The sequence below is a fragment of the Ranitomeya variabilis genome, chromosome 5 (assembly GCF_051348905.1).
Source record: "Ranitomeya variabilis isolate aRanVar5 chromosome 5, aRanVar5.hap1, whole genome shotgun sequence".
Lineage (NCBI taxonomy): Eukaryota > Metazoa > Chordata > Amphibia > Anura > Dendrobatidae > Ranitomeya > Ranitomeya variabilis.
In genome coordinates, this window is record NC_135236.1 from 158,079,755 (window position 1) to 158,105,579 (window position 25,825).

General features: G+C 45.6%; 1 pseudogene; it reads right to left on the reverse strand.

Moving 5' to 3' along the window:
- Positions 1–1,043: 1,043 nt before the first annotated feature.
- LOC143774900 (piwi-like protein 1 pseudogene) overlaps positions 1,044–25,825 on the reverse strand; it is a 29,319-nt pseudogene continuing 4,537 nt past the window's right edge.

A 25,825-nucleotide genomic window follows, 5' to 3' on the forward strand; every position in this document is an offset into this window, starting at 1 on the left:
AAAATATAATTTTTTACCTATTTTTGGGGGGGCCCAGGCATCAGATGTGAGTAGGCCTAACAATCTGCCCTTTTTTGGGGGGTACTATTTAATATTTTGTAGTGTCTTATAACATTTTTGGACACCATTTTGCGGCCCCAAAAAACTTTAGCTGGCCCCCAAAAAATTAGCTACAGTTGTTATATTTATCTCTGTGTGTTGCACGCCACACACAACGCATATCATTGCGCTAAATATCTTAAAGTTTTAGTACTCCAATTTTATTTTTGGGTGTCATAGCCAACTTCCTGACAAAATTTTGGTATGCCAAAAAAAGGCCACATTCTGATCAGTCTGTTATCTCTGGCTGACGCCTGGTGTATCAGTGGTGTCAAAATCCATGCATTGCAGGCATACATTGCATTCTTCTGTCTGCTACCTTTGGTCTACCCAGTATTTATTTATTTTTTGTTTTTTTTAAATATATATATATACAGTATATATATACTCACAGTCTGTTCTCTCCGTCACCCGCCTTGTGTATCTGTGGTGTAAAAATCTTTTGTTTGCAGGCATACGTTGCATTGTTCTGTCTGCTAGCCTTGATGAGCTCAGTCTTTATTGTTTTACAAAAAAATTAAGAAAATTCATTCAGTCTGTTATGTCAGGCTGAGGCCTATTATAGCTGTGGTGGAAAAACTGTTGCTTTGCAGGCATAAGTTGCATAGTTCTGTCTGCTAGCCTTGTTCCACTCATTTTAATTTTTTTCAAAAAAATCAGAAAAAAAAAATTATACAGTCTGTTATGTCACTCTGAGGCCTGGTATATCTGTAGTGGAAAAATCGTAGCTTCGCAGGCATAAGTTGCATAGTTCTGTCTGCTAGCCTTGTTCATCTCATTTTTATTTTGTTTTTAAAAATCAGAAAAAAATAAAAAAAATATGTGTACAGTCTGTTATGTCACGCTGAGTCCTGTTGTATCTGTGGTGGAAAAATTGTAGCTTTGCAGGCATAAGTTGCATAGTTCTGCCTGCTAGCTTTGTTCAACTCTTTTTTTTCTAATATTTACCTAAACCCCCCCAAAAAGTCCTTGATTTCAAGCAACACCACCCGCTTCATCTTGATGCGCATTTGCTATGGGATCTTGAATAGGTTCTGCAGAAGAACGTTCGCCACGTCCTATTTTCTCCAGGTGTAAAAGAGCAGCCAATTATTCATATCTCGTGGGCTGATCAGGACGGGTCCCCTCTGCTCTCGCAACCAATCAGCAAACTGTGGATTATATTCAGCAGATTTGTCTTTTTGCACGATTTATTTCCGGAGGTGTGATTCTCCCTTCGAACTATAGCATTTCGGTATCGAAATTCATTCCCCAGTCATGTATCTCTTTCTGAACGCTCTCATCCTTATGTATGTAGTTCATGAACTTCTCAACTTCTGGTTCTGGTGGTATGCGGGTGTGAACGGCCAGGTCTTTCATGACGTTGAAGTCGTTTCTCATTCTGTCGGTTAGACCTGTTGGGTTACAGAACTCTGGCACCAGTACGATGGCTCCGTCTGTGGCTCCTGGCTTGGACCTCCGGGGGATGTTTACAATTAGTGGCTGGATCATGTCTTTCACTTGTTCATTGTATTGTTTCTTATAGTAGTCCACAAAGCAGATCTCGCTTCTGTCTGCCATCTTGAACGTGGACACTGTAGTCATGTTCCTGGCGATCTCATCTAAATGGTAGGTTTTAGTGTTGGGCTTGGTGAGGGCGATCTGTCCGATCAGCTCCTTGCAGAAGGGGTCCTGGAACCGCTGAGGGCCACAAGAGGAGAAGAGTCTGCTAATGATGTCATGCACAGTCTCATTCCTGAGGACTTTATGGCTGACATCAATGCTCAACATGATGCTGGACCCGTACTGGAGGAAGGAGGTGGAAAATCCCAGGCAGATGGCAAATCGTGGGCTCTGACTTCGGTGGTGTCGCTCGGGTTGTAATAGTTGCATCCTATCTGCTTCTTATCCATTATCTTCAGGAGTCTTTGGAACATTTTCTCGAAATGGAAGCAGGTGGGTGAGGTCGGTGGAAGCTCATTGGTCAGGGTGATTGTTATCCGCACGCTTTCTCCATTTCGAGTTTGGCTGAACACCTCGGTGACCATATTCAAAAACAACACGGTTCCATCAAACACCCGTGCCTTCCTGATGGTTCTTCATGCTGGTACAGGAGGCCATACCGCAAACGCTTGGACTCCATGGTGGGGTTGAAGTCAACGTGATACTCGTACAGGGCCCACTGTGGTCAGGACACCAGCTTGATGTGGTTGGTCACAAGAGCAATCTTGGTTCCAGAGGTGCCAGCTTTCGATTTTTGGACGTATTCGATAGTCTGCCAGGTGTTCACCCTGACGTCGTGGAGGTCACGCCTATGGCCACCCCGTTCCCCGATAGACCCTTCTGCAAGTCCAGCTGACACCTGCAGAACCTCAGGTGAGGGTTTCTCTGCTGCCGCTGCTGGCAGACCTCTCTGGCACCCTCTTTCGATGAGCAAAGGCTCAGGCGCTGTCTGCTGAGATCTGACAGCTGGCTGGGGTCCTTGGGGCTGCTGTACCTGTCCAGGAGGTCTTTGTGGGGCTTAATCCTGCACATGAGCTTGGCCGCGGGCCGGGGATCTTGCTCGTCAGCTCATATTTTACTTCGTACACAAACCACTCACTAGTGTGTATTGTGCCTAGTTTTTAATTAGGCCTTCATCAATGTTTCCTCATTCTCCATCAATTTTTTGGCAAGGGTGTCTGTGATACCAATTAAATATTTTTTTAAAATGTATCCCCCATGGGGAAATGATTGTCAGCCCATACACTTAGTGTATGGGCATTACAAGTCTAGGAGACCATGTTCCTTTGTAATAGGACAGTTTTTTTATGAGGCCCTCCTCCATGTTTCTTCCAAGGGGGATTGGGGTGCGTGCAAATTTGGGTCAAGGCGGCCCTTGCATTCAATGCATAAGGAAACAGTATGGCAGGACCAACAGAAGAATGTGAAGTGGGTTTTCCTGTGGCCAGCCAGTACCTGGGTTCAAAGGCTTATTGGGGTGCATATGACTTGGTAGCAGGGCAGGCCTTGCAGTTAATACATAAGAAAACAGTATGGCAGGACCAACTGAAGAATGTGAAGTGGGTTTTCCTGTGGCCATCCATTACCTGGGTTCAAAGGCTTATTGTGGTGCATATGACTTGGTAGCAGGGCAGGCCTTGCATTCAATGCAACATTTTTTCAGGAAGCCCTCCTGTACCTCTTGTAAAGGGGTATTGGGGTGCTTTGCAATTCTTGGCAGCCCAGCCACTCACTGCATAGGCAATAACAGCATAAGAGACCCACTGTTTAATAATGGCCCTTTAAGAATATTAATGCTGCCTGATGCCTCACTAAAAATAGGCTTTGTGTCTTTTAGAGTCCCTCCTTCAAAAATGAAACAAGATGTGTCTCCTTATGTGTCACACACCACATGGTCAGCTAGGGTAGTTAAATGTTACAATGACATTTCCCAGTGAATGCATTTGCATTGGTTGAAAGCAATGTTAAATTTGAAAAACGCATCAAAAACGCTGCGTGTAAACATAGTGGTGGAGGAACATTTTGGTCTAGGGTTAATTATTTTGCATATATTCAAGTCATTACCCTGGAAAGGATGTACCTTAACATATTTCCCAGCAAAATCCATTTTGGGTTCGTTTTTGTATGTTTTTCGGTGCACCTGTAAAAATGGCGTAAAACTCTGACAACATTGCTTACATCTGTGACCTTGGAGTCAGAAATGCTTCCGGGGGTGATCCCCATTATGTTCCCATGTCATTTGAACAGTGTTTCCATCATTTTCATATGTTCTTAGACCTTAAAAGGACCCCCGGCGGGATCACGGTAAAAATACTTGGGTTTCCCATAGACTTACATTGGGCTTGTTGCTCGGGTCGAGTACCCGAATATTCCAATTTGCTCGACCCGTGCAACGAGCACCCAAGCATTTTAGTGCTTGCTCATCACTAGTAATCACTGTATGGTTCTTTGCTCCATGTCCTCGTGCTCCGGCAGCAATGCATCCTCTTTCATTGTGAGCAGAGAGCTTTTCAGAATGCAGAGAAGCAGGACGGTGATGTTAATTATGGTGTCATCGCCGCTCACCATCTTGGTGGAGTCCTCAAAGTTTTGTAGTATTATACATATGTCTGACATCCATGTCACTATTGAGGTCTTATGTGTGGAGTCTGAACTGAATAACAATGGCCTTGTTGAGGCTGGTAGTCAAAAACTGCTCTCTTCGGCTCACAAATAGTGTTGAGCGATACCGTCCGATACTTGAAAGTATCGGTATCGGAAAGTATCGTCCGATACCGGCAAAGTATCGGATCCAATCCGATACCGATACCCGATACCAATACAAGTCAATGGGACTCAAGTATCGGACGGTATCCCTGATGGTTCCCAGGGTCTGAAGGAGAGGAAACTCTCCTTCAGGCCCTGGGATCCATATTAATGTGTAAAAGAAAGAATTAAAATAAAAAATATTGCTATACTCACCTCTCCGACGCAGCCTGGACCTCAGCGAGGGAACCGGCAGCGTTGTTTGCTTAAAATTCGCGCGTTTACTTCCTTACGTGAAGTCCCGGCTTGTGATTGGTCGCGTGCCACCCATGTGGCCGCGACGCGACCAATCACAGCAAGCCGTGACGTAATTTTAGGTCCTTCAGGATTTTAAAATTACGTTCTGGCTTGTGATTGGTCGCGTCGCGGTCACATGGGCGACGCGACCAATCACAAGCCGTGACGTCACGGGAGGCAGGACATGCGCGCATTTTAAAATGCGCGCGTGTCCTGCCTCCCGTGACGTCACGGCTTGTGATTGGTCACGTCGCCCATGTGACCGCGACGCGACCAATCACAAGCCAGAATGTAATTTTAAAATCCTGAAGGACCTAAAATTACGTCATGGCTTGCTGTGATTGGTCGCGTCGCGGCCACATGGGCGACGCGACCAATTACAAGCCGGGACGTCACGGGAGGCAGGACACGTGCGCATTTTAAAATGCACGCGTGTCCTGCCTCCCGTGACGTCACGGCTTGTGATTGGTCGCGTCACCCATGTGACCGCGACGCGACCAATCACAAGCCAGAACGTAATTTTAAAATCCTGAAGGACCTGAAATTACGTCACGGCTTGCTGTGATTGGTCGCGTCGCGGCCACATGGGCGGCACGCGACCAATCACAAGCCGGGACTTCACGTAAGGAAGTAAATGCGCGAATTTTAAGCAAACAATGCTGCCGGTTCCCTCGCTGAGGTCCAGGCTGCGTCGGAGAGGTGAGTATAGCAATATTTTTTATTTTAATTCTCTCTTTTACACATTATTACATTAATGTTGTTTCGATACCGATACCCGATACCACAAAAGTATCGGATCTCGGTATCGGAATTCCGATACCCGCAAGTATCGGCCGATACCCGATACTTGCGGTATCGGAATGCTCAACACTACTCACAAATCCTTTCCAACATATGCAGTGTAGAGTTCCAACTCATGGGGACATCACACACCAGTCGGTGAGCCGGAAGCTGCAAACACTGCTGAAGCACGGCAAGTGTGGCTGAAGCTGTAGATGACTTTCTAAAATTGGCACACAAGCGGCATATTTTAACTAACAGATCTGGCAGCTCTGAGTAGCTTTTGAGAAAATGTTGAACGACAAGGTTAAGCACATGGGCCAGGCATAGTATGTACCCCCCCTCAGAGCCACCACCAGGTTCTGGCTATTGTCACACACAACCATGTCTGGCTGTAGGTTCAGTGGTATTGCAATGGATTATATACGGATCTCAAGGTGATTGAAATAGGTGCAAAAGTAGGGTATACATCCCAAAATCAATATAAGTAAAAAAAAACTTGGCACTCAAAAATGTATTGTTTGAAAAAAAGGTTCCAATTTATTTTGCATACAATGATCAATTTAACGTTTTCAGTCTGGGTATAGACCTTCATCAGACACTAAGGAGATATACAAAAGAAATATGTGTCAAAGAAGTGACAAATGCAAATACATCAAAATAAAGTGGTGGTGACGAACATAAAAATCGATTGACATCGTTGTATAGACAATAGTAGAATGTCCTATCTTCAATACATTATCAGCCTTAATACAGTCAGGGAGAAAATATTCAGAGTCACAGCTATTAACAACATAACATCTATATCAATCTTTTAGCTAGATTTTTAGAAGAGCTTCTAGCATAGCAATGACATATAAAGGATACAACGGTGTCCCATGGAAAAGTCAAAATAGGAGGTATTTCTGCCAGTATAGCAAAGAATAGAGCCGGAAGATCAGTGTTCTTTAGAAAGATCCCTGTTGTGAATTCCGTTCTTGGGCTCCATCCTGTGGTCATGAATGGTATTTTTGGGAGTTCTGCTCTTGGGCTCCCTCTGGTGGTTTCAAGTGGAACTTAGCAGCTGCTTTCACTAATCGGTGCCCTGGCCTTGTTATTTAACTGGGCTTTAGGCTGTAGTTGATGCCAGCTGTCAATGTTCCTTCCTGTGGATTCAGTCTTTTCCTGGAAGTTCTCTGTTGGCCAGTCCATTTCAGCTTAAGATAAGTTCTGCTAGTTTTTGGGTGTTTCCCTGCCTATGACCTTTTGTTCAGTTTAAGTTATGTCTCTTTTGTCCAGCTTGTCATCATGAAATATTCCGGCTAGTTGGAAGCTCTGGGGTTGCAGATTTGCCCCTCCACACCGTGAGTCGGTGTGGAGGTTATTTTTGTAAACTCTGCGTGGACATTTAGTTTTTATACTGACCGCACAGTAGCCTTTTCTTTCTGTCTATTTAGATAGTAATGGCCTCCTTTGCTAAAATCTAGTTTCATTTCTGAGTTTGTCATTTCCCTCTTCACTCACCGTCAATATTTGTGGGGGGCTATCTTTCCTTTGGGGGTTTCTCTGAGGCAAGATAGTTTTCCGTTTCCATCTTCAGGGGTAGCTAGTTCTTAGGCTGTGAAGAGGCGTCTAGGCAGAGATAGGAACGCTCCACGGCTATTTCTAGTGTTGGTGTTAGGAGTAGGGATTGCGGTCAGTAAAGTTACCACCTCCTCAGAGCTAGTACATTATTTGTTTTACCCACTAGGTCATTTCAGTGCTGCTCCGTAATCACTAGGTCATATAGGTGATTACTGTCTGTAGAGCTGCCACCTCCTCTGAGCTTGTCCATGATTGGTTTTACCCACCAGGTCATCTCAGTACCACTCTGTAACCACCAGGTCATAACAGTACAGCTGGCCCACAAAGTGTTAAATGCATCTCAAAAGAGGGAAGAGAAAGTTCTGAGTCATAGTTTTTTTTTTTCTTGTTGCTTGTTTCGTCTTTTTTTTCTCCTTGATTTTTGGATAGTGCAGGAGCTTGGTACTGATATGGAAGTTCAGGGTCTGTCTGCGCGTGTTGATCATCTCGCTGCAAGGGTACAGAGTATCCAAGATTATGTTGTTCAAACTCCTGTTTCTGAGCCTAGAATTCCTATCCCTGATTTGTTTTCTGGGGATAGATCTAGGTTTTTGAATTTTAAAAATAATTGCAGATTGTTTTTTGCTCTGAGACCCCGTTCCTCTGGTGACCCCATTCAGCAGGTGAAGATTGTTATTTCTCTGCTGCGTGGTGACCCGCAGGATTGGGCATTCTCCCTTGAGCCAGGGAATCCTGCATTGCTCAATGTAGATTCATTTTTTCAAGCACTTGGATTGCTTTATGACGAACCCAATTCTGTGGATCAGGCAGAAAAAATGTTGCTGGCTGTGTGTCAGGGTCAGGAAGCGGCAGAAATATATTGTCAGAAATTTAGGAAGTGGTCTGTGCTTACAAAATGAAATGAGGATGCCCTGGCGGCTATTTTCAGAAAGGGTCTTTCTGAAGCTCTTAAAGATGTTATGGTGGGGTTTCCCACGCCTGCTGGTTTGAACGAATCAATGTCTCTGGCCATTCAGATTGATCGGCGCCTACGTGAACGTAAGGTTGTGCACCATATGGCGGTGTCCTCTGGACAGAGTTCTGAGCCTATGCAATGTGATAGAGTTTTGACAAGAGCAGAACGGCAGGAGTTCCGACGTCAGAATGGGCTGTGTTTTTACTGTGGTGACGCTACTCATGCTATCTCTGATTGCCCGAAGCGAACTATGAGGGTTGCTAGTTCGGTTACCATCAGAACTGTACAGCCTAAATTTCTCTTGTCTATTACCCTGATTTGCTCATTGTCGTCCTTTTCTGTAATGGCATTTGTGGATTCTGGCGCTGCACTGAACTTAATGGACATAGAATTTGCCAAGCGCTGTGGTTTTTCCTTGGAGCCTTTGCAGAGTCCTATTCCCTTAAGGGGGATTGATGCTATGCCATTGGCCAAGAATAAACCTCAGTAATGGACACAGTTAGCCATGAACATGGCTCCAGCACATCAGGAAAATATTCGTTTTTTGGTGTTGCATAATTTGCATGATGTGGTTGTGCTGGGGTTTCCATGGTTACTGGTACATAATCCAGTACTGGATTGGAAATCTATGTCTGTGACTAGTTGGGATTGTCAGGGGATACATAGTGACATTCCTCTGATGTCAATTTCCTCGTCCCCTTCTTCTGAAGTTCCTGAGTTTTTGTCGGATTTCCAGGATATATTTGAGGAGCCTAAATCCAGTCCTCTGCCTCCTCATAGGGACTGTGATTGCGCTATTAATTTGATTCCTGGCTGTAAGTTCCCTAAGGGTCGACTTTTCAATCTGTCTGTGCCAGAGCATGCCGCTATGCGAACTTATGTAAAGGAGTCCTTGGAGAAGGGGCATATTCGCCCGTCTTCGTCACCGTTGGGAGCGGGATTCTTTTTTGTTGCCAAGAAGGATGGCTCCTTGAGGCCCTGTATAGATTATCGCCTTCTCAAAAAGATCACGGTCAAATTCCAGTACCCTTTGCCTTTGCTCTCTGATTTGTTTGCTCGGATTAAAGGGGCTAGCTGGTTTACCAAGATTGACCTTCGAGGGGCGTATAATCTGGTCCGCATCAAACAGGGTGATGAATGGAAAACAGCATTTAATACGCCCGAAGGCCATTTTGAATATCTTGTGATGCCTTTCGGGCTCTCTAATGCTCCATCTGTGTTTCAGTCCTTTATGCATGATATTTTTCGGGAGTGTCTGGATAAATTTATGATTGTATATTTGGACGATATTTTGTTTTTTTCCGATGATTGGGAGTCTCATGTGAAGCAGGTCAGGATGGTATTTCAGATTCTTCGTACTAATACACTGTTTGTGAAGGGGTCTAAGTGCCTTTTTGGAGTTCAGAAGGTTTCTTTTCTGGGGTTCATTTTTTCTCCCTCGGCTACTGAAATGGACCCTGTTAAGGTCCAGGCTATTTATGATTGGACGCAGCCCACATCTGTGAAGAGCCTTCAGAAGTTTTTGGGCTTTGCTAATTTTTATCGCCGCTTCATTGCTAATTTTTCTACTGTGGTTAAACCTCTGACCGATTTGACCAAGAATGGTGCAGATGTGGTGAATAGGTCCTCTGCGGCTGTGGAGGCCTTTCAGGAGCTTAAGCGTCGTTTTACTTCTGCCCCTGTGTTGCGTCAGCCAGATGTTTCTCTCCCTTTTCAGGTTGAGGTTGACGCTTCTGAGATTGGGGCAGGAGCTGTTCTGTCTCAGAGAAGTTCTGATGGCTCTGTGTTGAAACCGTGTGCTTTCTTCTCAAGAAAGTTTTCGCCTGCTGAGCGTAATTATGATGTCGGCAATCGGGAGTTGTTGGCTATGAAGTGGGCATTCGAGGAGTGGCGACATTGGCTTGAGGGAGCCAAGCATCGTGTTGTGGTCTTGACCGATCATAAGAATCTGATTTACCTTGAATCAGCCAAGCGGTTGAATCCTAGACAGGCTCGGTGGTCTTTGTTTTTCTCCCATTTTGATTTTGTGGTCTCGTATCTTCCGGGATCTAAGAATGTGTAGGCTGATGCCCTGTCTAGGAGTTTTTTGCCTGATTCTCCTGGAGTCCATGAGCCGGCTGGTATTCTCAAGGAGGGGGTGATTCTTTCTGCTATCTCCCCTGATTTACGGCGGGTGCTTCGGGAGTTTCAGGCTGATAGACCCGACCGCTGTCCTGTGGGGAAATTGTTTGTTCCTGATAGATGGACTAGTAAGGTGATTTCTGAGATTCATTGTTCAGTGTTGGCTGGTCATCCTGGGATCTTTGGTACCAGAGATTTGGTTGCCAGGTCCTTTTAGTGGCCTTCTTTGTCACGGGATGTACGTTCCTTTGTGCAGTCCTGTGGGATCTGTGCCCGGGCTAAGCCCTGCTGTTCTCATGCTAGTGGGTTGCTTTTGCCTTTGCCTATCCCTGAGAGGCCCTGGACGCATATTTCCATGGATTTTATTTCTGATCTTCCTGTTTCTCAGAAGATGTCTGTCATCTGGGTGGTTTGTGACCGGTTTTCTAAGATGGTCCATTTGGTACCTTTGCCTAAGTTGCCTTCCTCCTCTGATTTGGTTCCTTTGTTTTTCCATCATGTGGTTCGTTTGCATGGTATTCCGGAGAATATTGTGTCTGACAGAGGTACCCAGTTTGTTTCTAGGTTTTGGCGGTCCTTTTGTGGTAGAATGGGCATTAATTTGTCTTTTTCTTCGGCGTTTCACCCTCAGACAAATGGACAGACGGAGCGAGTCAATCAGACCTTGGAAACCTATTTGAGATGCTTTGTGTCGGCTGATCAGGATGATTGGGTTACCTTCTTGCCGTTGGCCGAGTTTGCCCTTAATAATCGGGCTAGTTCTGCTACCTTGGTTTCACCTTTTTTTTGTAATTTTGGTTTTCATCCTCGCTTTTCTTCAGGGCAGGTTGACCCTTCGGACTGTCCTGGGGTAGATTCTGTGGTGGACAGGTTGCAGCGGATTTGGACTCATGTGGTGGACAATTTGACATTGTCTCAGGAAAAGGCTCAACGTTTTGCTAACCGCCGTCGGTGCGTTGGTCCCCGGCTTCGGGTTGGGGATTTGGTCTGGTTGTCTTCTCGTCGTGTTCCTATGAAGGTCTCTTCCCCTAAGTTCAAACCTCGTTTTATTGGTCCTTATAGGATTTCGGAAATTATCAATCCGGTGTCTTTTCTTTTGGCCCTTCCAACTTCGTTTTCCATTCATAATGTGTTCCATAGATCTTTGTTGCGGAGATATGTGGTGCCCGTGGTTCCCTTCGTTGACCCTCCTGCTCCGATGTTGGTTGGGGGGGAGCTGGAGTATGTGGTGGAGAAGATTTTGGATTCTCGTCTTTCAAGGCGGAAACTTCAGTATCTGGTCAAGTGGAAGGGTTATGGCCAGGAGGATAACTCTTGGGTTTTTGCTTCCGATGTCCATGCTGCCGATTTGGTAAGTGCATTTCATTTGGTTCGTCCCAATCGGCCTGGGGGCTCTGGTGAGGGTTCGGTGACCCCTCCTCAAGGGGGGGGTACTGTTGTGAATTCCGTTCTTGGGCTCCATCCTGTGGTCATGAACGGTATTTTTGGGAGTTCTGCTCTTGGGCTCCCTCTGGTGGTTTCAAGTGGAACTTAGCAGCTGCTTTCACTAATCGGTGCCCTGGCCTTGTTATTTAACTGGGCTTTAGGCTGTAGTTGATGCCAGCTGTCAATGTTACTTCCTGTGGATTCAGTCTTTTACTGGAAGTTCTCTGTTGGCCAGTCCATTTCAGCTTAAGATAAGTTCTGCTAGTTTTTGGGTGTTTCCCTGCCTATGGCCTTTTGTTCAGTTTAACCCCTTCACCCCCGGAGCTTTTTCCGTTTTCGTTTTTCGCTCCCCTCCTTCCCAGAGCCATAACTTTTTTATTTTTCCGTCAATTTGGCCATGTGAGGGCTTATTTTTTGCGGGATGAGTTGTACTTTTGAACAACATCATTGGTTTTACCATGTCGTGTACTAGAAGACGGGAAAAAAATTCCAAGTGCAGTGAAATTGCAAAAAAAGTGCAATCCCACACTTGTTTTTTGCTTGCCTATTTTGCTAGGTTCACTAAATGCTAAAACTGACCTGCCATTATGATTCTCCAGGTCAGTACGAGTTCATAGACACCTAACATGACTGGGTTATTTTTCACCTAAGTGGTGAAAAAAAATTCCAAACTTTGCAAAAAACAAAACAAAACAAAATTGCGCCATTTTCCGATACTCGTAGCGTCTCCATTTTTCGTGATCTGGGGTTAGGTGAGGGCTTATTTTTTGCGTGCTGAGCTGGCATTTTTAATGATAGCATTTTGGTGCAGATACGTTCTTTTGATCGCCCGTTATTGCATTTTAATGCAATGTCGTGGTGACCAAAAAAACGTAAATCTGGCGTTTCGATTTTTTTTCTCATTACGCCGTTTAGCGATCAGGTAAATGCTTTTTCTTATTGATAGATCGGGCGATTCTGAACGCGGCGATACCAAATATGTGTAGGTTGGGGTTTTTTATTGATTTATTTTGATTGGGGCGAAAGGGGGGTGATTTAAACTTTTATATTTTTTTTATTTTTTTCACATTTTTTTTTACTTTTTTTTTTAACTATTACCATGCTTCTATAGCCTCCATGGGAGGCTAGAAGCAGGCACAGCCCGATTGGCTCTGCTACATAACAGCGATCATCAGATCGCTGTTATGTAGCTAAAATGCAGGTGTGCTGTGAGCGCCGACCACAGGGTGGCGCTCACAGCCACCGGCGATCAGTAACCATAGAGGTCTCCAGGACCTCTATGGTTACAATGTACAAGCATCGCCGACCCCCGATCATGTGACGGGGGTCGGCGATGCGCTCATATCCGGCCGCACGGCCGGATGCGGTAGTTAAATGCCGCTGTCTGCGTTTGACAGCGGCATTTAACTAGTTAATAGCGGCGGGTGATCGCGATTTCACCCGCCGCTATTGTGCGCACATGTCAGCTGTAAAAAACAGCTGACATGTCGCGACTTTGATGTGCGCTCACCGCCGGAGCGCACATCAAAGCGGGGGTCCCGACATGTGACGTACTATACCGTCACATGTCGGGAAGGGGTTAAGTTATGTCTCTTTTGTCCAGTTGTCATCATGAAATATTCCGGCTAGTTGGAAGCTCTGGGGTTGCAGATTTGCCCCTCCACACCGTGAGTCGGTGTGGAGGTTATTTTTGTAAACTCTGCGTGGACATTTAGTTTTTATACTGACCGCACAGTAGCCTTTTCTTTCTCTGTCTATTTAGATAGTAGTGGCCTCCTTTGCTAAAATCTAGTTTCATTTCTGAGTTTGTCATTTCCCTCTTCACTCACCGTCAATATTTGTGGGAGGCTATCTTTCCTTTGGGGTTTTTTCTGAGGCGAGATAGTTTTCCGTTTCCATCTTCAGGGGTAGCTAGTTCTTAGGCAGTGAAGAGGCGTCTAGGCAGAGATAGGAACGCTCCACGGCTATTTCTAGTGTTGGTGTTAGGAGTAGGGATTGCGGTCAGTAAAGTTACCACCTCCTCAGAGCTAGTACATTATTTGTTTTACCCACTAGGTCATTTCAGTGCTGCTCTGTAATCACTAGGTCATATAGGTGATTACTGTCTGTAGAGCTGCCACCTCCTCTGAGCTTGTCCATGATTAGTTTTACCCACCAGGTCATCTCAGTACTACTCCGTAACCACCAGGTCATAACAGATCCCGCATAATAAGAGTTGGGGGTAGGTAGTCACCAGATACCTGGAGGGTTGAGGAAAGGGTTAATAGAATAACCTGTATATGTTCTGTCACACAAGTTAGTAGTACAGTATGTAGTAAATTTGATTATGCGCATTTTAGTGGCCATAAGGTTTTGTAACGGCCGTACCTGTATGTTGCTTGTTTAGGGAACCATGTGTCCTAGCACAAGGAAAATTAACAGTGCTGTGGGTCTGTTAAACAGACCGGGTAAATGTAGTCCAATGTAGCTGATAGGGTAAATAGGATAACCCGTTGTATATTCTGTAATAAAGGATAGTGGCTCAGTATGAAAAAAAAGCCACATATAGAGTGGACAAAGTGGTCATATGGATTCAAAGGAGTTGTAGTACCTGTTTTTCGCTTGATAAATAAATCATGTGTCCTGGTGCAGGGAATATGGTGAGCTGCGTCACCTGTGAGATGCGCTGTTGGTCTATTGCACAGACCGGCTTTTTATAGCCTGGTAAAACCAGGAAGTGCATTGGTCAGGTGTGTCAGGTCATGTGATCTGGATGAGATCACAAGACCACGGCAGGTGGAAGGTCCTGCTATATAGTTTAGCAATGTGCAACCATGTGACAATAGGAGTAGTAAGGTCCTGAAAGCAGAGTGTGTACGCACTGATTGTTTTGGTTATATTGCCCTTGGCAATAGCATTTGTTATGCAGCTTAGGTATCGTGCCCTATTATGGAAATGAGACTATTATGCAAAAAAAAATGTACGGGAGGGACGACATACTGTACCATGTGATTGACAGAAGAGGATAGTGACAAAGGGAGAGTCTACCGGTTCTGAAAGGAATGAGAAAACAAGCATTAGTGCAAATGGAATATGTATTGCAATGCATAACACTGTACATATAAATATCAATGGTGGCATCATTATAACCAAAGAGCCACACATTAAAGAAAACTCGCTATGTCGTAGTATCTATTCAGACCTTTTGGTTCCAGGGTCTGTAAAAAATAAATCCAAAATGCTTCCCTTTTCTTCGGAATTTTTATCCTGTCCTGTCCCCTTCTGGATGGTTCAATTTGTTCCAAAACCTGGAATCTTAACTGCGTTACACTGTGACCCATTTTGTGGAAGTGGAATGGAAGTGGTAATTGTGTTTTGTTACATCTAATGTTTGATTTATGCTGTGAAATTCTATCCCTGACTGCCTGAGTGGTTTCTCCCACATATACAAGACCACAAGGACATTTGATGGCTAGTGTTGAGCATTCCGATACTGCAAGTATCGGGTATCGGCCGATACTTGCTGTATCGGAATTTCCGATACCGAGATCCGATACTTTTGTGGTATCGGGTATCGGGTATCGCAACAACATTAATGTAATAATGTGTAAAAAAGAGAATTAAAATAAAAAATATCGCTATACTCACCTGTCCGACGCAGCCGGGATCTCAGCGAGGGAACCGGCAGCGTTGTTTGTTTAAATTTCGCGCTTTTACTTGGTTACGTGAAGTCCCGGCTTGTGATTGGTCAGGGCGGCCATGTTGCCGGGACGCGGACCAATCACAGCAAGCCGTGACGAAATTACGTCACGGCTTGCTGTGATTGGTCCGCGTCCCAGCAACATGGCCGCCATTAACCAATCACAAGCCGTGACGTCACGGGAGGCTGGACATGCGCGTATTTTGAAAAGCGCGCGTGTCCAGCCTCCAGTGACGTCCCGGCAACATGGCCGCCATTAACCAATCACAAGCCGGGACGTCACGGGAGGCTGGACATGCGCGTATTTTGAAAAGCGCGCGTGTCCAGCCTCCCGTGACGTCACGGCTTGTGATTGGTTAATGGCGGCCATGTTGCCGGGACGCGGACCAATCACAGCAAGCCGTGACGTAATTTCGTCACGGCTTGCTGTGATTGGTCCGCGTCCCGGCAACATGGCGCCGTGACCAATCATAAGCCGGGACGTCACTGGAGGCTGGACACGCGCGCTTTTCAAAATACGCGCATGTCCAGCCTCCTGTGACGTCACGGCTTGTGATTGGTTAATGGCGGCCATGTTGCCGGGACGCGGACCAATCACAGCAAGCCGTGACGTAATTTCGTCACGGCTTGCTGTGATTGGTCCGCGTCCCGGCAACATGGCCGCCCTGACCAATCACAAGCCGGGACCTCACGTAACCAAGTAAAAGCGCGAATTTTAAACAAACAACGCTGCCGGTTCCCTCGCTGAGGTCCCGGCTGCGTCGGAGGGTGAGTATAGCGATATTTTTTATTTTAATTCTTTCTTTTACACATTAATATGGTTCCCAGGGCCTGAAGGAGAGTTTCCTCTCCTTCAGACCCTGGGAACCATCAGGAATACCGTCCGATACTTGAGTCCCATTGACTTGTATTGGTATCGGGTATCGGTATCGGATTGGATCCGATACTTTGCCGGTATCGGCCGATACTTTCCGATACCGATACTTTCAAGTATCGGACGGTATCGCTCAACACTATTGATGGCATATATAACGAATGTGGATTCCCACGTGTAAAAGCCTTTGATTGAATGCCCGCGTAACTGTTTCATAAAATGGCCCAGTGTTTTCTAAAAATGGTATAAATTCGATGGAAATATGGATGGTAGGTATGGACAAAAGCCATCCTCATTTGTAGTACACAGTTAGACCAGGCATCTTTTCAGAGAAAGCACAATGTCCAATATGTGGCCTGTATTTTTTACCCCAAAATACTGAATAGAACAAGGGTAACAGACAGCAACTGCAGTGGAATGGAGGCTTGAAATGCTCAAATTTGTAGCCCACAGAGAGATCAGGGGTCTGACAGAGAAACCACAATGTCCAATATGTGGCCTGTTTTCTTGTTTTTCCACCAAAATACTGTATAGAACAAGGGTAACAGGCAGCAAATACAGTGGAATGGAGGCCTGAAATGCCCAAATTTGAAGTCCACAGTTTGATCAGGGGTTTGACAGAGAAACCACAATGTCCAATATGTGAATAAGCAAAAAAGAAAAGGGGGCTCTGGATTGCTTTGGAATAAAATAATCAGGATTAAGATGCCAAACAAATTCTTCCTAGCCAATGATACCTGGGGCTAGGTACATATGTAATAGGTAGCAGCAGCAGACAGTAATGGGATGGACCCTCTTGATTTATGTAATGATATCTATATATCCACATACAGTGCCTTCATGCCTTGCACTGATATGTATAGAGCCACATACACTCCCCTGCCTACCTAGCACTGCAATCTATATACTCCGTAATTAGTCCTTAGAAGGACTGTTGGTTTAGCTGTATTTGTGGATTCTATGATGGTAGACCCGCACTAACTAATAAACCCCCAAATCTGACCCTATCTCAGCAGTAGCTCTTCCTACACTCTCTTAATCCAGAGCTGAATGAACTGAGCAGGGCGGCGCCAGGTCTCTTATAGACCTAATGACACTGTGCGGCTAGACAGTCACTGTAATACCACAACAAAGATGGCTGCAGCATTACAGTGCGTGGCACACAATCCCTGCATGTTGATTGGCTCTGTAAGGAGCGCCAATTATGCAAGGTGAGGACCCGAGCTCCCACCGAGCAAACCCGGAAATGCTCGGTGCTCGCCGAGTACCACAAGCACAGCGATGCTCCGCCGAGTAACGAGCATTACGAGTATGCTCGCTCATCACTAATGACTCAGGCCCAAGAGTCCTTTTTTGTCTCTAACATGGTTACTAAGGGGATCTTGTGATGCCATTGCAACAATTTAAATAACGCTGTTGCGATTTACAGAGGTATTTAAGTAGTTAATCTTTCCTGATTGGTTGCAAAACAAGCCATTTTCGATACAGGAGGGTGTCAGCTGTCATTTACAACTGACACCCATGGGAATCACCGGGTGGCGCTATTTCCTTATTCCTCATCGCTGTTTTAATGCATTTTGGCAGTCATTAAGAGTTTACCATGACTAGATGGGCTTGTATTTGCTTGTGATGTCTGGTCTGAGGTCTGTATTTTGGGATTAAAATGGGGAAATTGTAAACTAATGAGAAATATTTTGAAACATTGTACAACAATAATAATTGTAATTAATATGACAAATAGATAAAAAATAACTGTAAGGTGTTGTGAGAGAAGCAGTCCGTATTAAGTATGTAATAAGAATTGTGACATGAGAGAAGATAAGATTCTGAGGTTAGCCTTTATTGAATGCAAAAGTGGAACTAATTCTTCTAGACATTTTATGCCCTGGAACATAAGCAATTAGATTATGGCGACACCATATGTCTTCTTAGTATAGTGAGAAAAATTAGACATTATAACATGACATACTGCGCTATTAAGGGCATGTACTCTACATGTTCCAGATCTGTACCAGTAGTCAGCAGTGTAGCAGATGTTTAAAGATTTTTAACAAGTTCTTCAGTAACATTGCTTCAGAATACTTATAAGTAGATTATGTAAAGATCCCACTTTGTGTTTTAAAATAATAAAATAATAAGAATTGTCCAGGTACTTTTTTGTGATTTTCTTTTATAAAGAAATAAATAAAATGCATGCTGCAGAAGAAAAAAAAATATCAATATAACCAATTGTATATCTCTTTTGATGGAAACTTTCTTTTAACTTCACAGTACCCGGTATGAAGTGGATTCCTTGAGAAATATGTATCAAAGTGATTTGTCACTTCTTTTTTTCTGCAGATGGGTTTTCAAAACCTTGTTGGAAGAAGTAGTGAAAAAACTTGTCATATGGACAGTAAAGTGCATTTTCCTTTGTATTCAATAAGGATAATCAAAGCATATTTGAAGCAATTTTTGATGTGGATTTTGGCAGATTTGCTTAAAAAAATATGAATCTACACAAAGAGTAGGAGTACACATTTTATTTAGGCGGTGTAAGGTGGCCGTCAGATGAGACCTTGAGGGGCGATATGTGTCATTGCTAGTGTTGAGCATTCCGATACTGCAAGTATCGGGTATCGGCTGATATTTGCGGTATCGGAATTCCGATACCGAGTTCCGATACTTTCAATATATCGGATATCGGAATCGGAAGTTCCCATAATTCAAAGAGCCAGAATTCAGCCAATGAGGAATGATTACACTATGTTCCAAATTATTATGCAAATGACATTTTTCTCTGATTTTTCTAAATGGTTGGTGCAAATGACAGTCAGTCTAATAAAAGTAATCACCCGTTAGAGTATACATCGAATTTTATTGAATAAACCTCCCAATGATAACAGTATAATCTCCAAAACGAATAAAAACTTAAAATGCACTGTTCCAAATTATTAGGCACAGTAGAATTTCTAAACATTTGATATGTTTTAAAGAACTGAAAAGGCTCATTTGTGGAATTTGCAGCATTCACATTCACTGAACAAAAAAGCTATTTAACTCCAAAACATCCTAATAGGCCAAGTTACATGTTAATATAGGAACCCTTCTTTGATATCACCTTCACAATTCCTGCATCCATTGAGTTTCTGCTTGTATTTCTTTGCATGAAGTCAGAATAGCCTCCCAGAGCTGCTGTTTGGATGTGAACTGCCTCCCACCCTCATAGATCTTTTGCTTGATGATACTCCAAAGGTTCTCTATAGAGTTGAGGTCAGAGTTTATCTCCTTTTATGCCCATAGCAGCCAATGACTCAGAGGTATTCTTTGCAGCATGAGATGGTGCATTGTCATGCATGAATATGATTTTGCTCCTGAAGGCAGATTTCTATTTTTTATACCATGGAGGAAAGTTGTCAGTCAGAAACTCTATATACTTTGCAGAGGTCATTTTCACACCTTCAGGAACCTTAAAGGGCCCTACCAGCTGTTTCTCCATGATTCCGGCTCAAAACATGACTCCTCCACCTCCTTGCTGTTGTTGCAGCCTTGTTGGGACATGGTGGCCATACACCAACCATTCACTACTCCATCCATTTGGACCATCCAGGGTTGCTCAACACTTATCAGTAAACAAGAATGTTTGGAAATTAGTCTTCATGTATGTGTGGGCCCAATGCAACCATTTCTGCTTGTGAACACTGTTTAATGGTGGCCGAATAGTAGGTTTATGCACCACAGCAAGCCTTTGAAGGAGCCTACACCTTGAGGTTCGAGGGACTCCAGAGGCACCAGCAGCTTCAATTATCTGTTTGCTGCTTTGTAATGGCTTTTTAGCAGCTGCTCTCTTAATCCGATGAAATTGCCGGGCAGAAATCTTCCTCATTATGCCTTTATCAGCACAAACACATCTGTGCTCAGATACAGCCACAAATCTCTTAACAGTGCGATGATCACGCTTAAGTTTTCGGGAAATTTCTAATGTTTCCATCCCTTCACCAAGGCATTGCACTATTTGATGCTTTTCAGCAGCAGACAGATCCTTTTTCTTTCCCATGTTACTTGAAAACTGTGACCTGCTTAATAATGTGGAACATCATTTTTAAGTAGTTTTCCTTTAATTAGAATCACCTGGAAAACTAATTATCCCATTTGTTTAAGATTGATTTCAGTGATCCATTGAGCCCTGAGACACAATACCATCCACGAGTTTATTTGAAAAACAAAACAATTCAATCTTTATCACACTTAAATCCAATTTGCATAATAATTTGGAACACAGTGTAGAAGTGTGGGCACATCCTGTTCTGCATGGTAGGCATGTAACTACTGGCATGGCTGTGATTGGCTGCTGAAATGATGTCATGATGCACTATAAAAGTCGCCGGCGCCATTTTAGGTCCACTCTGCTGTGAATTCAGTTAGGGACAGGACGCTGTGTTCTGACTGAGGGCCAGTTTAGAGATAGCGATTTGATTCATTGTGCTTTACCCAGGCTAATTTAGCAACCGCTGTGTGAGAATCTTGTTTTTGCCTTGCAGCGCTGTTCACGGCTGTCTGCAAGGTGTCTGTGTGAGTGCAGCTCACTCTGTAGTCTGGTCTGCAGCCACCGCTGGTTGTAGTCAGCTCATGGTGCGTCACTGCCTCATACCGTTCCATTGTCCATTTTTCAATTAGTGCAGTCTGCTGCACATTTTTTCAAATGTATCCTATCAGTGGCTTTCTGTCCGTATCCAGCTAGATTGTGGAAAAACACTATATAGGATTACATAGAGGAGCTTTTTTTGGCCTTGCAGCGCCGTTTAGCGTTGTCTGCACGGTCTCTGTGTCAGTGCAGTTCACTCTGTAGTCTGTTCTGCTGCCACAGCCGGTTGTAGTCAGCTCATGGTGCGTCACTGCCTCATACCGTTCCATTGTCCATTTTTCAATTAGTGCAGTCTGCTGCACATTTTTTCAAATGTATCCTATCAGTGGCTTTCTGTCCGTATCCAGCTAGATTGTGGAAAAACACTATATAGGATTACATAGAGGAGCTTTTTTTGGCCTTGCAGCGCCGTTTAGCGTTGTCTGCACGGTCTCTGTGTCAGTGCAGTTCACTCTGTAGTCTGTTCTGCTGCCACAGCCGGTTGTAGTCAGCTCAGGGTGCGTCACTGCCTCATACCGTTCCATTGTCCATTTCTCAATAAGTGCAGCCTGCTGCACATTTTTTTCAAATTTATCCTATTAGTGGCTTTCCATCCATATCCTGCTAGATTGTGGAAAAACACTAAATAGGATTACATAGAGGAGCTTGTTTTGGCCTTGCAGCGCCACTTACAACTGTTTGCACGATCTCTGTGTGAGTTCAGCTCACTCTGTAGTCTGTTCTGCGGAAAAAAAAAGTTTATAAAGTTCACCAAACACTCCACTTTAGAGTTGTGTAAGCCACATTAGCTCATATTAAAGTCTAGTCCACACTTGATAAAATTAGTGTTCCTTATACCTGTTAGCAGCTGTTCAGGAGTAAGCACATTAAGCCCTTAGTACTTTTCTGCCTATCTTTATCAGTCTAACAAGATGAAGAAGGCAGAGAGTAAGGCACGTGAGCGTGGACGTGGAGGTGGAGCAGGGAGAGGACATGGGGATTCTGTGCCTGCTGCGGGCACCGGTGACTCATCATCCCCCAGTTTTAGCAGGGAACAGTCCTTCATGTGCAGCTTTGTAGGAGCTCGCCGTGCCCCGCTGCTGCGGGTCGAACAAATTGAAGCCGTTGTCGGATGGATGGAAGCTAACGCATCGACTTCAATTAGTGCCACATCCTCTCAGGCACAGAGCACTGAAGAGCACCCATCTGTCTCTTCACCACCTGCCAAATTGCCCAGGCAGTCAGAAAGCCCAGGACAGGAGCCATCTCTACTTCTGTTCTCTGAATCTCTTGGCTTGGAAAGAGGGGGCCAGCCAAGCAGCATTGGAGAAATGGAAGAAGAGGCAGTATGCAGTGATGCCCAACAGCTTTGTCTCTCTGACTTTGAAGAGACGGGTGGGCCAGTGCCTACGGTCAGCGCACCTCAGTACGCATCTGATTCAGGTGCCACTTTCAGGTGCACACTGTGCTGCCGAGACTACCCAGGAGAAGCATTTGGTGGAAGAGGGTAGTGTAGATGATGAGGTCCTTGACCCATCATGGCGTGAGGTACAGGAAGGTGGTGGGAGCAGCTCTGAGGAAGAGATTCCCCGAATGGCCCAAAGAGGGAGAGGGAGGGGGAAGACTGCGGTGCCTGTAGCCTCCACTTTGGCACCCATTAGGAGCATGCCTCTTCCAAAAGTCAAAACGGGTGCACCCAAGACTTGCAGTGCCTGGTCCTTTTTTGACACAGTTGCAGATGACATTTGTTTAGTCAAATGCAAGGTGTGTCATCAGAAAGTCAAAAGAGGGAAAAGTGTCAGCAACCTCAATACCACAATTATGTGGAAACATGTGCGGACCAAGCACGCGGTGTAGTTACAAAAACACACTGAAGACCTAGGCCAACCTACAGCGGCACTAACCACCCCTTCAGCTCATGTTGTTGCCTCTTCCTCCAGCTCACACACAGCTGGTTTGGCTTCCTCACAGGATCACCATGGAAGAACCTCTGGCACTGTTGTCCAGAGACCCAGTGTAATTCCACCCACAGCACCACGTTCCCAGTCATCCTCACACTCCCAGCCCAGTCTACAGCCATCAGTATCACAGGCATGGGAGAAAAGGTGGACATTCTCGGCAAACCCCCCCCGAGCACACGCTCTGAATGCTGGCATTTCAAAACTACTGTCCCTTGAAATGCTGTCATTCTGGCTGGTGGAGACTGACACCTTCCATAAATTGATGGCATTGGTAGTCCCACAATACAATGTGCCCAGCTGCTTTTATTTCAGCAGGCAAGCCGTCCCTGCCCTGCAAAAGCATGTGGAGGGAAACATAAAACACGTGCTACTGAATGCAGTCAGCAGCAAGGTCCACCTCACCACTGATGCTTGAACCAGTCACCACGGACAGGGGCGATACCTTTCCCTCACTGCCCATTGGGTAAATGTTGTGTAGCCGGGTACAGATCATGCGAGTGGAGCAGGACGTGTTCTGCCAACTCAAAGGATTGCAGGAATCCAGTCTGTACACATTGACTCCTCCTCATACTCAAGTTTCTCAGAATCAGCGCTGCAGGAGTCGTCACAGTCCACCTCCACATGGACCCATGAACGTTTACCTGTTATGACCGATATGAGCACAGCCGTGGCCAAATGACAACAGGCCATATTGAAATTAATTTCTTTGGGGAATCGAAGCCACACAGCGCAAGAGCTCTGGAATGCCATCAAGCAGGAGAGCGACGTGTGCTTTGTGCCAGCGAATCTCCAGCCAGGCATGGTAGTGTGTGACAATGGCCGAAATCTGGTGGCAGCTCTGGCCCTAGGCAACTCCACTCACATCTGGCACATGTCTGGCACATGTGCTCAACTTGGTCATGCAGAGTTTTTTGAGGGACTATCCGGATCTTGATGAACTGCTGCACAAGGTCCGCCTAGAGTGTGCTCACTTGTGGCGTTCCAGCATGGCAAGATCGCGCATTTCAGCTCTGCAGCGCTGATTCCGCCTTCCAGGACATCGCATCATATATGACCTACCCACCAGGTGGAATTCCACGTTACATATGTTGTAGCGGTTGTGTGAGCAGCAGCCAGCAGTAATGGAGTATTAGTTGCATCAGGCGCAAAGAAGTCGCACTGCGCGCCGTTCAGACTTCACAACCACTGAGTGGGCCACTATGAAGGACGTCTGCCAGGTTTTATGTGCCTTTGATGATTCCACATGGATGGCGAATGCAGATGATGCACTAGTCAGCATGACTGTCCCCCTTATCTGCCTGCTTGAAAGAACACTGCAAGCGCTAAGGGCTGATGTTGTGGAAGAGGTGGAGGATGAGGAGTCACCAATTCCATCTGCTTCTGGACAGTCAGCGCAACGTGGTTCTTCACAAAGGCCTAGGCAGGGGACACTTTGTGAGGAGGAAGAGGAGGAGTCAATGGAAGAGGAAGACATCTGTCCAGAGGAGGGAGTTACACAATTCTCCAGTAGTCAGTGTGTAGAGCTAGGGTGGGGTGATGCAGAGCAGGCAGAGATCATGCCTCAAGCAAGGGACAGCGTTTCTTGGCCAGTTGGCAGTCTGCAGCACATGGTTGATTTCATGCTGCAGTGCCTGAGAAACGACCGCTGCATTGCCCACATTCTCAGCAAGGCTTATTATTGGGTGTACACCCTCCTAGATCCTCACTACCGGGACAGCTTTCAAAGCCTCATTACACCATTGAACTGGGAGCGTAAAATGTGGGAGTACCAAGACACACTGGTGCAGTCCATCATCTTCTCCAGTCCAATTGAGAGCAGTGCTGCTAGTGTTTTACAAAGCAGCTCAGTGCGTCGAGGCAGTGGAGGAAGCTCTGCACAAAGAGGGAGCAGAAGCTGTTCCTCAGCACAAGGCAAGACCAGTATGGCCCAACTGTGGCAAAGTTTTGTGTGCCCGCCACAAATGTCTACACCATCACAGATGGCTCCAGTCAGCAGGAGGCAACATTTCTGTCAGATGGTGACAGACTACATGTCTTGCCCTCTCAGTGTACTCCCAGATGGCTCTTCCCCCTTCAAGTTTTGGGTCTCTAAGCTGGATACATGGCCAGAGCTTAGCCAGTATACTTTGGAGGTGCTGGCTTGCTCTGCTGCTAGTGTATTATCGGAACACGTCTTTAGTGCCGCAGGTGGTGTACTAACAGACCGTCGCATGTGACTATCCTCCGATAACGTTGACTGGCTTACTTTTCTGAAAATGAACAAGGCCTGGATCTCGCAGGAATTTGCCACTCCTCTTCCAGATTAAATAATTGGTTGGCTACAGTATCCAGGTCTCCTGTTGTGTTCATGTTTCTACCACCTGAACTTTAATCCCTGGGCTCCAACACCGCCAGTTGCTGCTCAGAAGTGCCATCAGCACAGTCAACACATGACCCAGTGTTATTGGGTTTCAGTAACGTCAGCTGATCCCCACCTGTGTATCCGGCAATGTGTCCTGCTACCTCCACGCTGACACTACAACAGAAATTTAAGGGAACATGTCCCCCCCGCAGTAATGCTGCACAAGGAAAAGGTGGCTCTTTAAGTTGTGCTCCTTGCACACGCTGAACTTAACACTTATAAAATGTGTCCCCTCATACCATGAAACCGTCCCGGAGGTGGGACTTTCCTTCATAATGAGACGTATCACAGCCGTCATTCCTACCCCCTTGGCGCCGGGCGTATCCTCAGCGTTGTTTGAATCTGTCCCGGAGCCTGAGCTGTTATGTTAAACCTTGGGCATGCGCAGTTAGCGCTGCCTGTCTTTTGACATCATTTGGTGTCAGGATGACTGCGCCTGTGCGGCTGCGCTGACCAAGATCCCGCCACGCAGTGTCTTCTGATTTATTCACACTGTGGGGCTGGGATTCATGGGCATGCGCAGTGCATATCTTCACCTCAGGCTCTCACTCATCTCCCTCCACCTTCTTCAGACTGTGCGCCGTCAGCTGATCCCTAATCGCATGCCACGGCCGTGACGCCGCACAGTCTTGCTCCCCTGCTGTGTGTGCGGCAATAAGTCAAGTCTGTTCTTCCTGCTGTCCCTGGGCTCCAACACCGCCAGTTGCTGCTCGAAAATGCTGTCTGCACAGTCAACAGTTTCTCCTCTGTTATTGGGGTTCAGTAATGCCAGCTGCTCCCCTGCTATGTGCGGCAATAAGTCAAGTCTGCTCCTCCTGCTGTCCCTGGGCTCCAACACCA